Below are 10,730 nucleotides of genomic sequence, written 5' to 3'. Positions count from 1 at the left end.
TAAAAAAAGTCGATGTATTGCATATATGCATTACAACGTTGATTTTTTTTAATTTTTATATTTTTTGTGGTGAAGAATAACAACATATAAGAATGATGAAAAAAATTTAAAAATTTTTTTTTAATTAAATTAAAAATACTTCATTATTAGTTCTTTAGCTATCTCTATAAAATGGAGTTCTCTCATGATCCTCTCTCTCTCTCTCTCTATATATATACTAGTTTTTATCCCCTGTATTACGGGGGTTGTGTTTTTTTTTCGTGTCTAATATTTATATTTTTTTGATTTTTTTTTTAAGAAAGTTAATAATATACTTAGAGTACAAATAAATGAGATGTTACAACCCGTTTAAAAGCTATGGGTTTTTTACTATAAAATTGTTACTTAATATAAATAATATCTTTTTCTTAGAAAAATTGTAATTTTCAGTATATCCCTATTTTATAAGATTTTATATTAAGGTGAGATTGTTTTTTAATATAATGAGATGTTATAACGCGTTTAAGGTTATTTGGGTTTAGTGAGACCCATACCCGTGAATTGGGGTCAAATGCATGAGAAATCTTCATTTACAAATAATGCAATTTGGTGGCTTAAGAGAATGTAAGAAGCAACCATAGAGCTTTTAAGGATTTCATTTATATATATTTAATATTAAGGTTCTTTGTTCTATAGTTTTTCTTTCATTTTCCTTTTTTTATTTGCACACAACATGAGTTGTAATTTATTTGCATACTCATATGTTGTTTTACATTATTCGTTTATAATATTTATATATATTTTTTAATTTTAATTTTATTTATTGTAAGAAAGTTAATAATATACTTAGGATTTGATGATAAAAGGGTTTCACAAATAAATGAGTTTTATTTATTGTAAGAAAGTTAATGATATACTTATGATGATAAAAGGATTTCATAAATAAATAAGATGTTATACCCGGTTTAAAAGTTATATGGGTTTAGTGAGACCCATGACCCACTTATTTTTTTCACCATAAAATTATTTCTTAATTATAAATATATATTTTTTTAAATGGGTTTTTAGTTTCATGTTTTATAGGAGTTTTCATATCAAATATTTGATTGGATTAATTTTTAATATAATGAGATGCTATAACCCGTTTGAGAGCTATATGGATTTGGTGAGACCCATACCCATGAATTCGGATCGAATGTATGAGAAGCCTTCATTTAAAAATAAAGCAATTTGATGGCTTGAGAGAATTTAGAGAGTTTTCGTTTATATATATTTATTTATTTAAGATTTAAGATTTAAGATATATGTTAATTTCTAGTATATATATGCAGCTCACTAAAAGGAAACATGCTTTCTGGGCCATTTCCATATGCGATAACTAGAATGACCAAACTTGAAGAATTGTAAGCGCCATCACCACTTCTTCACTAATTTAAATATAAATAATGAATAATTTAAGAGTATATATAATTACATGTGTACATCTACTTAAATTTGATTGTCATTTGCCTCAACTTTTTTTTTTAGGATTCTGGAAGGAAATCGCTTTTCAGGGCCCATACCTGAAGAGATTGCAAACTTAAAAAATTTGAATGAGCAGTACTATTTTTTATCTTCTCCAAGTTTTTTTTTCTTTACCTCTTTAACCTATATAATTTGCTTTCAAAAACCAAGAAGGAAAAGTAATATCATTGTTGTAAAACTTTGTATATCCAGTTTTATATCTTCAAACAGTGTCACTGGGGACTTGCCTACTGCATTTGCAAAACTTTCCAACTTGACTGATTTGTAAGTATAAATCTTGTAACTTGGATGATAATTCATAAAAATGTGATTTTCTACACCATATTTTGTTTTGTTGGATATATATATATATATATATTTTAAATATATCCCTTACATTGTTTCTAACTTTTTCTTAAGCGGTAAAATTATCCCACTGCCAATATCACTTCCCATCCATAAAGGTCAACGTTTTCTTAACTTTGTGAGCTCTTTACATTTTTAGGAGGATAAGCGACAACAATTTAACCGGAAAGATACCAAACTTCATTAACTCGAGAAAAATTAAGAAATTGTAAGAGTCTTCAGCTTGTAGGGAAATTATATAGAATGTAATGTATTTTGATATATTTCTGTTTTAACCATTGAACTTGCCAAAAGTTTTGATCTAAGGTAACGTGGTTTTCAAATTTGTGGGGTTTTTTTTTTTAATATGGCTTGCCCTTCTAAAATTATATATTTTAAAGTTCAATGGTGTCACGGGTTGAAACAAAGTGGTTACCACAAAAGGAATATCGTTTATAGTACGTTGCTAGTTTTCCAATATGTAGCTGGAATTATCATCAATCTCCAAGGTTTTATTAACACATATAAATATATCAACAATATATTGGTTTATGATGCAGACATATACAAGGTTGTTCTTTTGAAGGGCCGATCCCTTCTAGCATCTCAGGCTTAACAGAATTAGTTGATCTGTATGTCTTTTTCCACTAATTTTTTTTATCTGGTATTTGTTTTTATGCAAAGTGTTACGTCCCCTCACTTTTTTGTTTTTTTCACTATATTTATCTTGTTATACAGGAGAATTAGTGATTTGAAAGGTGAAGCTTCTACTTTCCCTATACTAAAGGATATGACATGGCTAAATATATTGCGAGCTTTTTACTTTTTGTGATGATTCTTATAAATGGCTAATTGGTCTTCAATCATTAGCCATAGGGTATATATAGTTACAACTGGGTGACTTTCTTGGCGCGTTGTGCCGGACTGGTAATGTTTGGTTGTTTGTACGCGTGTTGCGGCAGCAAGCCAACACGAATTTAATCGGTATTGGGTTACGTAACCCGAACTAAACAAAAAAATTAATTTGTCAACACCTAAATACATCAAATAAACATATTTAAAAGAAAAACATAGACACGCGTTGAGGCGGATAACTGACAAGAATATTGTATAATAGTGACACTCGTATAACTTATGATACGAAAAATAACATATGTAAAATGATGTTTAGTGATCAGTAAAACACGGGCGTTGTGACGACAAATCGACGTGAATTCAATAGGTATCGAATAAGTTCGTTGTAATATCGAAGATAAACCTTGATAATAATTTAGATAAATTAACATATTTAAAAAAATAAAAAAACAGAAAAATATTTAAAGAAAGAAGTTCTCCACATAACCTAAAAAAATTATCAAAAAAATGTTATAGATGTGCCTTGAACTTTTTTCTAATTTTCCAATCTCTAACAAACTCATCAACACCACCAAGTTATCACAATTGATTAACTGTCAAAATGATTTACATAAAAATTAAACTAAACTAATAAAATATTTAAAAAAATATTTTATGACACCAAACTTCTCAATTGTATTAATTAGACTAGCCTGGTGCCCGCGCGATGCAGTGGTGGACGTGCAACCGCAACCGGTGTTAGTACATTTGTAGCCTCGCAAAGATATGTGTGTAACTCGAAGGTAGTATACATTTAACATGGCATCGGGCGTGTAACCGGTTCCAGTAAGTACGCCACACAATGCCTAGACGCGAGCAAATCGATTTGTATAAACATTGTCATATGCGTAACTGATGCTTGAGTAATTGGTGGTGACAATCAAGAAACAAAGATGAAATGTATTATAATTTCAAATAAACTACTTTTTAACCAAATCCGTTTTGACGAGCTTGTTCCGACCCAAAAATGTTTTAACCCGAAATCCGTTTTGGCATGGCCCCTTTCAATCTAAACCTATCCTGACAAGAACTAAAATAACTTTTTTTTTGTATTAAACTTGTTTCAACCTTAACCCGTTCCGACACCGTTAGCCGAACTCGCCCAACCTATTGTCGGTAATTACTAGTAATCACATAACATGTTAGTTTTTTTAAAATTAATATAGCAATATCATACTTAAATTAAAGAGAATAAAATGTATGGTGTACGTTTTTAAAAAAAAATATTAATGTGTGAAAAAAGTCATGGCCGTTAAAAAGTCGTGGGGTAGTTGGTTTATAAAAAGAGGAGAATGTGTAACTATTTAATAAATTAACTAAAATTGATTAAAGTTGAAGGATCATTATTGTAAATTATTCTTGAATGAGCAAAGACTATATTACCTCTCCATTCTTAAAATTTTATGCATTATTACTTGTAAAATATGCAACAAAAATGATATCTCTTAAAATTTAAGAGGTCATTTCACTCCTATATTATAATATATATATATATATATATATATATATATATATATATATATATAGATAGATAATATGAGCCAGTGTATTTTGGGATAAGATTTACAAGTTTCAAACTAATTATATTTGATTTACAGTATATCTCCTAAATATAATGTATATAAATCTTCTCGGTGATCCATTGGTTGAAAGGGTATGTTGTAGGATACTTGAGGAGTCTTGGAATATATTTTGTTCCCCTTCTATATATATATTCTCACAGAAAGATATACTTTTACCTTTTGATCAGTTACAATCATATATATGGTATGTTGTAGGATACTTAGGAATTGCTTGATCTGTGGAAGACTACCTGGCAATTTTTGGAATTCTTATTACCTTTCTACTCTGTAAGTAATTCACATTATGGATTATCGTTGGATAAAATTTTCAAAGGGGTGTACAAATCTTAGTTTTGAAGCTGATTATATGATTATCGGACTTAAATAATTTACAATTATAATTAGTTAGTTTTAAATTTTTGGTTGAAACCAGCTAGCTGCTATAAATTGATTATCTAAACTTCTAGAGGTAAACATGCATAATATGCCTTTTCTTTTTGCCACCTACTTTAATATAATTTGAAAGTTTCCTTTCTTTTTTTCCACAAAAATTGTCCTTTTAATAGTTAGTAATTGGAATTATCAGAATTTGTTAACAACCAACCATGTGATTTTATCTGGTTAATACATCATACACAACCAAATATTATGATTTTCTACAGCCAGTACTTATATAACATTTTTTATTATTTGTTTAGAGCATTTTTTTGGTGGTAGCAAATTTTTCTTATTTTTTGTTCCCTTGATTAAGTAACCTGACCTCACTAATTTGGAAACATCTCCTTAAACAAACTGCACTATATTTTATTAAAAATTATTTTATTGACATTAAGGATTCATTAAATTTACATCATATATATTTTATTGATGCAGAGACCTCAGTTTCAATAATTTGAGTGGCCAGATTCCATCATATTTTTCCCAACTAGGAAATGTGGATTACATGTACGTGTGTGTATATAATATATATATATATATATATATATGTGTGTGAGAGAGAAAAGTTATCTTAAACAATACTAATATCTTGTCTTCTAAATTAGCAAATATGAGCGATCGGTTGGTGATCACTGTTGAAGAGGTAGGTCACAGCAGAGCCCAGTTGGACCCGCAAGACTCACCTCAAAGAGGGACGTCTGCGCAGTTGAACCCGCAAGACTCACCTTCAACAGGGACGTCTGCGCAAAGGCTAAACTCGCAAGACTCACCTTGAAGAGACGTCTGCGCAGAAACCAACTGGATCCGCAGGACCCACCATGCTCAGAGACGTGACGTCCTTACGCTCAGTACGCAAGCTGTTCCCGCAGGAAAAGCCTCCCAATGGTCGACGTACTCCGCTTGTTCCCGCAGCAACGGATACTAGCCATCAGGGAAGGCTACCCGCGCAGGAAGGCTACACGCACAAGGCACTTAACTCTTAAATAATTCAGTAATGTCACCTGAAGAAGGAGTGAGCAAGCCGGGAACACTCCCGCACAAAGCCCGGAACACTCCCGCACAAATGAGCCAATCCGTACGATACTGGAGGATCTTTTGTACTGTACCTGACGAGGTATGGACAAAAGATCTGACAAAAGATACGACAGCTCACTGACAACAGTGTGACGAGCAGCACGCTCTTGTACTGTATGTCACTATCAGCCGCTGCCTACTCACCAACCTGTCGGAGGACGTGCATAGCCTGCAGTTGGTGGAACAGGAATAGTACACAGCCGGCCTGGTCACTATCAGCCGCTGCCTACCCACCAACCACCAGCATGGCACGTGCGTAGCCCACAGTTGGCAGAACAGGAATACTATTCAGCCGGCTGTACCTGCTTGGAAACCTACCTTCGGCTATAAATACTCCAACACCTTGGAATGGTATGGACACATTACATTACCTTATCACATCTTATCTTTTCTAGCAATCTCTTAATATACACTTATATTCAAGAGCAATTTAGTCTGATTCTCACGCCGGAGGGTGGTCACAAGGAGGTACCCCCCCCCCCTTCTAAGTGACGAGCTCACGGTGTCTGTTTTGCAGGCCACCAGAAGAACCATCTTTGCCGGACATAACCCCTCGTGGGAAACATCTATTTAACCCCCAGATTATCCGTAATCTGCCCGGGGTCACCTAGTGTTTCTTCAACTGTTTTATAGTTATTTCTGTTTTACGGTTATTTGACAGAAAATAATCTTACTGGACCTATGCCAGAATGAGTCAGTCAAGCACCAATGAAGTGTAAGGATAATCTTTCCCATGCAGTTATCATTTCACAGCACTACATCATCAATTGCAGGGCCGTCTTCGAGAATTTAAATACCTCGGCCGAGCCAAAATAAAAAGGCATGTAGGCCTTAACGAAAATTTTTTATTCGCTAATGTACATGGATAAAACTTTTATCGACCGATTTATTATAAGCAGAAACCATTCTAAGCATCTAATTATCTCATAAACCATTTCAAATACCTTATTTTTAACACCAAAAACCATATATATGTAATGTGTATAAAAAAGTATGTGCCCCCAAAACTTATGTGCCCCGAACGATGGTGCGTCTCGCACACCCTCCGAGCCTCCCCTGATCATTTGTTTAGAAATTAACCATGCATGTGGTTGAATGAAAATAATGTGATACTAATCAACTAATTAAAATAATAAAATTCTGGTAGTAATAGAGGATTGTTCGATCTCCTGTATATGCAGGGATATTTCGTACAACAGGTTTACTTGGGATGCTGCTTCGGGTCCTAGAAGGTGTGAACAAGGGGCAATGTAAGTTCGTTTAATTTCTTCCTCATAGCAAAACACGTCATATGTTTGTTTATGGTTAATGTAAACAAACTTTTCATTATTTGAATCAGAAACATGGTGGAGAGCTATTCTTCATCTACAAATAAACAGTAAGACACGTGACCCTAACCTCATTTAAGGTCGCATTGTCGCAACCAATCACATCAAAATTTTATTATTTTTTTAACGCATTTATAGATACGATCACGTTTAATTTATACAAGGTATTCTGAATTTCAAAATAAAGCTGCAACATGAATGAGTAATAAAAAACACATTTAACACCTTAAATTTGTTCTTAGTATAAAAAAATATCAAATTTACGTTTACATTAGACGTTAAAACTATATATTTAACTCAAAAAAGGTTCAGTAGCATACCAATTATACCATGAAATCACTTATGCTTTATATACATGCCATTGAGATTCATATAGAGCGTATAACAAGATAACTTTCAACGAACCCTGTTTTCTTTTTATGAAGAATAAAAAAATTGAACCAGTTGCCCATTAAAATATTTCTATTTATTTAATTACTTTTATTGAATTTTAACTAATTAAAAACTTTATTGTTAAAGTTTAACTAATCAAACAATGGGTGGAGTTCGAATAACAAGACCCAAAACCTTAAAAAGTGTAAGAACACATTGTGTTTAAAATTTTAGAAATGGCGTTTTAGATTCTTTTGGCAAGGTATTATATAGAAAAAATCTTATGTAACAATTTAAAGCGCAATGAAAAATTTATTCTAGGGAGGAACTTTAAAACACTATAGTATCTTAAATAACTAGTGTATAAAAGATCATGCCTAGAATATAATTTTATTGTGTTTTACATTGTCACGTATGGGATTTCTGTATATACTACCGATATGAAAAACAAATCCAAAAATCATATCTAAAATTTTAAAACACAACGTCTACATTACAGACTTCTTACATTGTTAAGTATTTTAGGTCTTATTTTAACCTATATTTTTTTCAAAAAGCTAGTTTTATCTCCAATTTAAGGAAACTACATTATAAAAGAAGCACATTTTGTTATTTCAACAATAATCCAATTCATTAAATGTTTAACCTAAATACTATACAAAAAATTGTCGATCAAATTATTGAAGCCGACCAATGAGAAAACCTAGACATGTGAGCTTCGTTTATGTCATTTTTGAATGTCAACGTGCTAGTATCAAGACATTGGACAAACCAAAAAATCGGGCCTCATGCTATTAGAAATATGAGTGAAAAAAAATGCTAACACCATTGAAAATCCTAGCTCCACCACCGGGCCTAGCTAATAAGTGTTTTGTAAGCATCACCACTAGACAATGACTTGTCTTCTTGTTTTTCTTATGTAGAAATAATATCAATCCATGTCTAAGGAAAGATTTCCCATTCATCAAGCCGCCATCACCACTTTAGTGGGATGGTAAAGGCTTTGGCCTTTGGGTGAGAGGTCCAGGGTTCGATTCCTGGTATTGGCGGTATAATGTAAATAGTAGGAGGAAAGTTTAAACATTCAAAAAAAAAAAAAAAAAAATCAAGCCGTATGACCAGCGTACGTAAAGTTGTTACATCACTACTTAAAATTACACATTAACCTCATTTTATAATGTTATTAAAGATGCTATCCTACGTATCAGAAATCTATTCTCTGCATATCAACTGTGGGGGCGAAGACGTAAATATCAATGACTTAACATACATTCATGACTCAGAGAAAAGAGATACATACAATGAGGAAGAAAATTGGGCGTTTAGTAGGACAGGACATTTTTTAGATGCCAGTGGTCCTAAACCCTATATTGTTCGCAACACCACGATGCTCCGAAACGTATCCAGATTTGACACCGAATTATATACAACAGCACGCACGACTCCTATTTCTCTTACTTATTATGGATTGTGTCTTATGAACGGGAACTATACCGTCAAACTTCACTTTGTAGAGATTGATTTGATGATTTATAGCTTTGGGAAGCGCATATTAGATGTTTATGTGCAGGTAGCATACTTGGCTCCATTTTTTAAAATAATAATTGGGCAATGGCATAAAAGTGCAACCAACTTCGGTTCGACCGACTTCGGTTCGATTTCTTTAACCACCAAAAGAAAACCATGAACTTTTCAACACGTTAAACTTTAAGGTAAGAAAAATAATAGTCCTTGTTACTGATTTTGCCAAGGTAAGAAAAATAATAAGTGTTTTGTACATCATAGTAAATGAGGGAGAAGTTTATATATATATATATATATATATATATATATATATATATATGTTGGATCAGGACCATGAGAGAACCTTTATGAAATTGAGAACTATGAGAACCATTTTGGACCACAAAAAACCCAAAAATAAAAAAAAAAACATAAAACAAAAAAAAACACAAAAATCAAAAAATTAAAAAAACCAAAATTCTTATTTTATCATCCCGGTTTCATAAAAAAAAACTTGGTTTAGCTAAATTATATACACATATGTATAATATATACATATATGTACATTTACATGTTTTTTTGTACATATGTGTATAATTTAAGATAAATGATACTGTACATATGTGTATATTACGTAACTAAAGATTATATAAAATTATTCATATGTGTATAATACGACGTTTTTTTTAAATTTTTTTTTTATTTTTTTGATTTTATTTTTATTTTTTTTAATGAAACGGAATGAAATATAAGAATTTTGGTTTTTTTACCTTTTTAAAAATTTTTATTATTTTTTGTTTTATGATTTTTTAAATATTTTTTTAAATGTGTTTTTAGTGGTTTAAAGGTGTTTTTAGTGGTTCAAAATGGTTCCCAAAGTTCTCAATTTGTAAAGGGTTCTCTTAGGATCCTTACCCTATATATATATACATATATATATATATATAGGGTAAGGATCCTAAGAGAACCCTTTGTAAATTGTATATATATATATGGTAAGGATCTTAAGAGAACCCTTTACAAATTGAAAACTTTGAGAACCATTTTGGACCACTAAAAACACATTTAAAAAAATCATAAAACAAAAAATAATAAAAATTTTAAAAAAGAAAAAAAAAACAAAATTCTTATATTTCATTCCGGTTTCATTAAAAAAATAAAAAAAATTAGAAAAAAATAAAAAAACCGTCGTATTATACACATATGTATAATTTTATATAATCTTTAGTTACGTAATATACATATATGTACAGTATCATTTATCTTAAATTATACACATGTGTACAAAAAACATATAAATGTACATATATGTATATATTATACATATGTGTATATAATTTAGCTAGACCGAGTTTTTTTTATGAAACCGGGATGATAACTTTTTTTGATTTTTGTGTTTTTTTTTTATTTTTGGGTTTTTATGGTCCAAAATGGTTCTCATAGTTCTCAATTTCAAAAAGTTCTCTCATGATCCTGATCATATATATATATAATATGTATATATATACATACACACATATGTATATATCTTTAATTTTTTAAATACCATATTTTCCTAAAAACACAAAGTTTTCAATAATACTCTGAAAACATGATTTTAGAAAATATGATATTTTAAGAATAGTTGAAGCAGTCCTTAAATTAACTACCTAATATATCTTGTGTTGTGGCTTCATTGCAAAAAATAAAAAGTAAAAAAGTAAACATGTTCAAAAGTTACTGCTAATGCAAC

At 30.9% G+C, this 10,730-nt stretch overlaps 1 pseudogene; it reads left to right on the top strand.

The window, feature by feature from the left end:
• The first annotated feature begins 1,310 nt into the window (after window positions 1–1,310).
• Window positions 1,311–10,730, top strand: part of LOC143572220 (putative leucine-rich repeat receptor-like serine/threonine-protein kinase At3g14840) — a 46,815-nt pseudogene continuing 37,395 nt past the window's right edge.

Source organism: Bidens hawaiensis, unplaced genomic scaffold (genome assembly GCF_021521415.1).
Source record: "Bidens hawaiensis isolate Kalapana, Puna unplaced genomic scaffold, B.hawaiensis_p1.1 tig00025775_1, whole genome shotgun sequence".
Taxonomy (NCBI): domain Eukaryota; kingdom Viridiplantae; phylum Streptophyta; class Magnoliopsida; order Asterales; family Asteraceae; genus Bidens; species Bidens hawaiensis.
The sequence above is the reverse complement of the archived record's forward strand: the minus strand, read 5'-3'. Positions and strand labels throughout refer to the sequence as shown.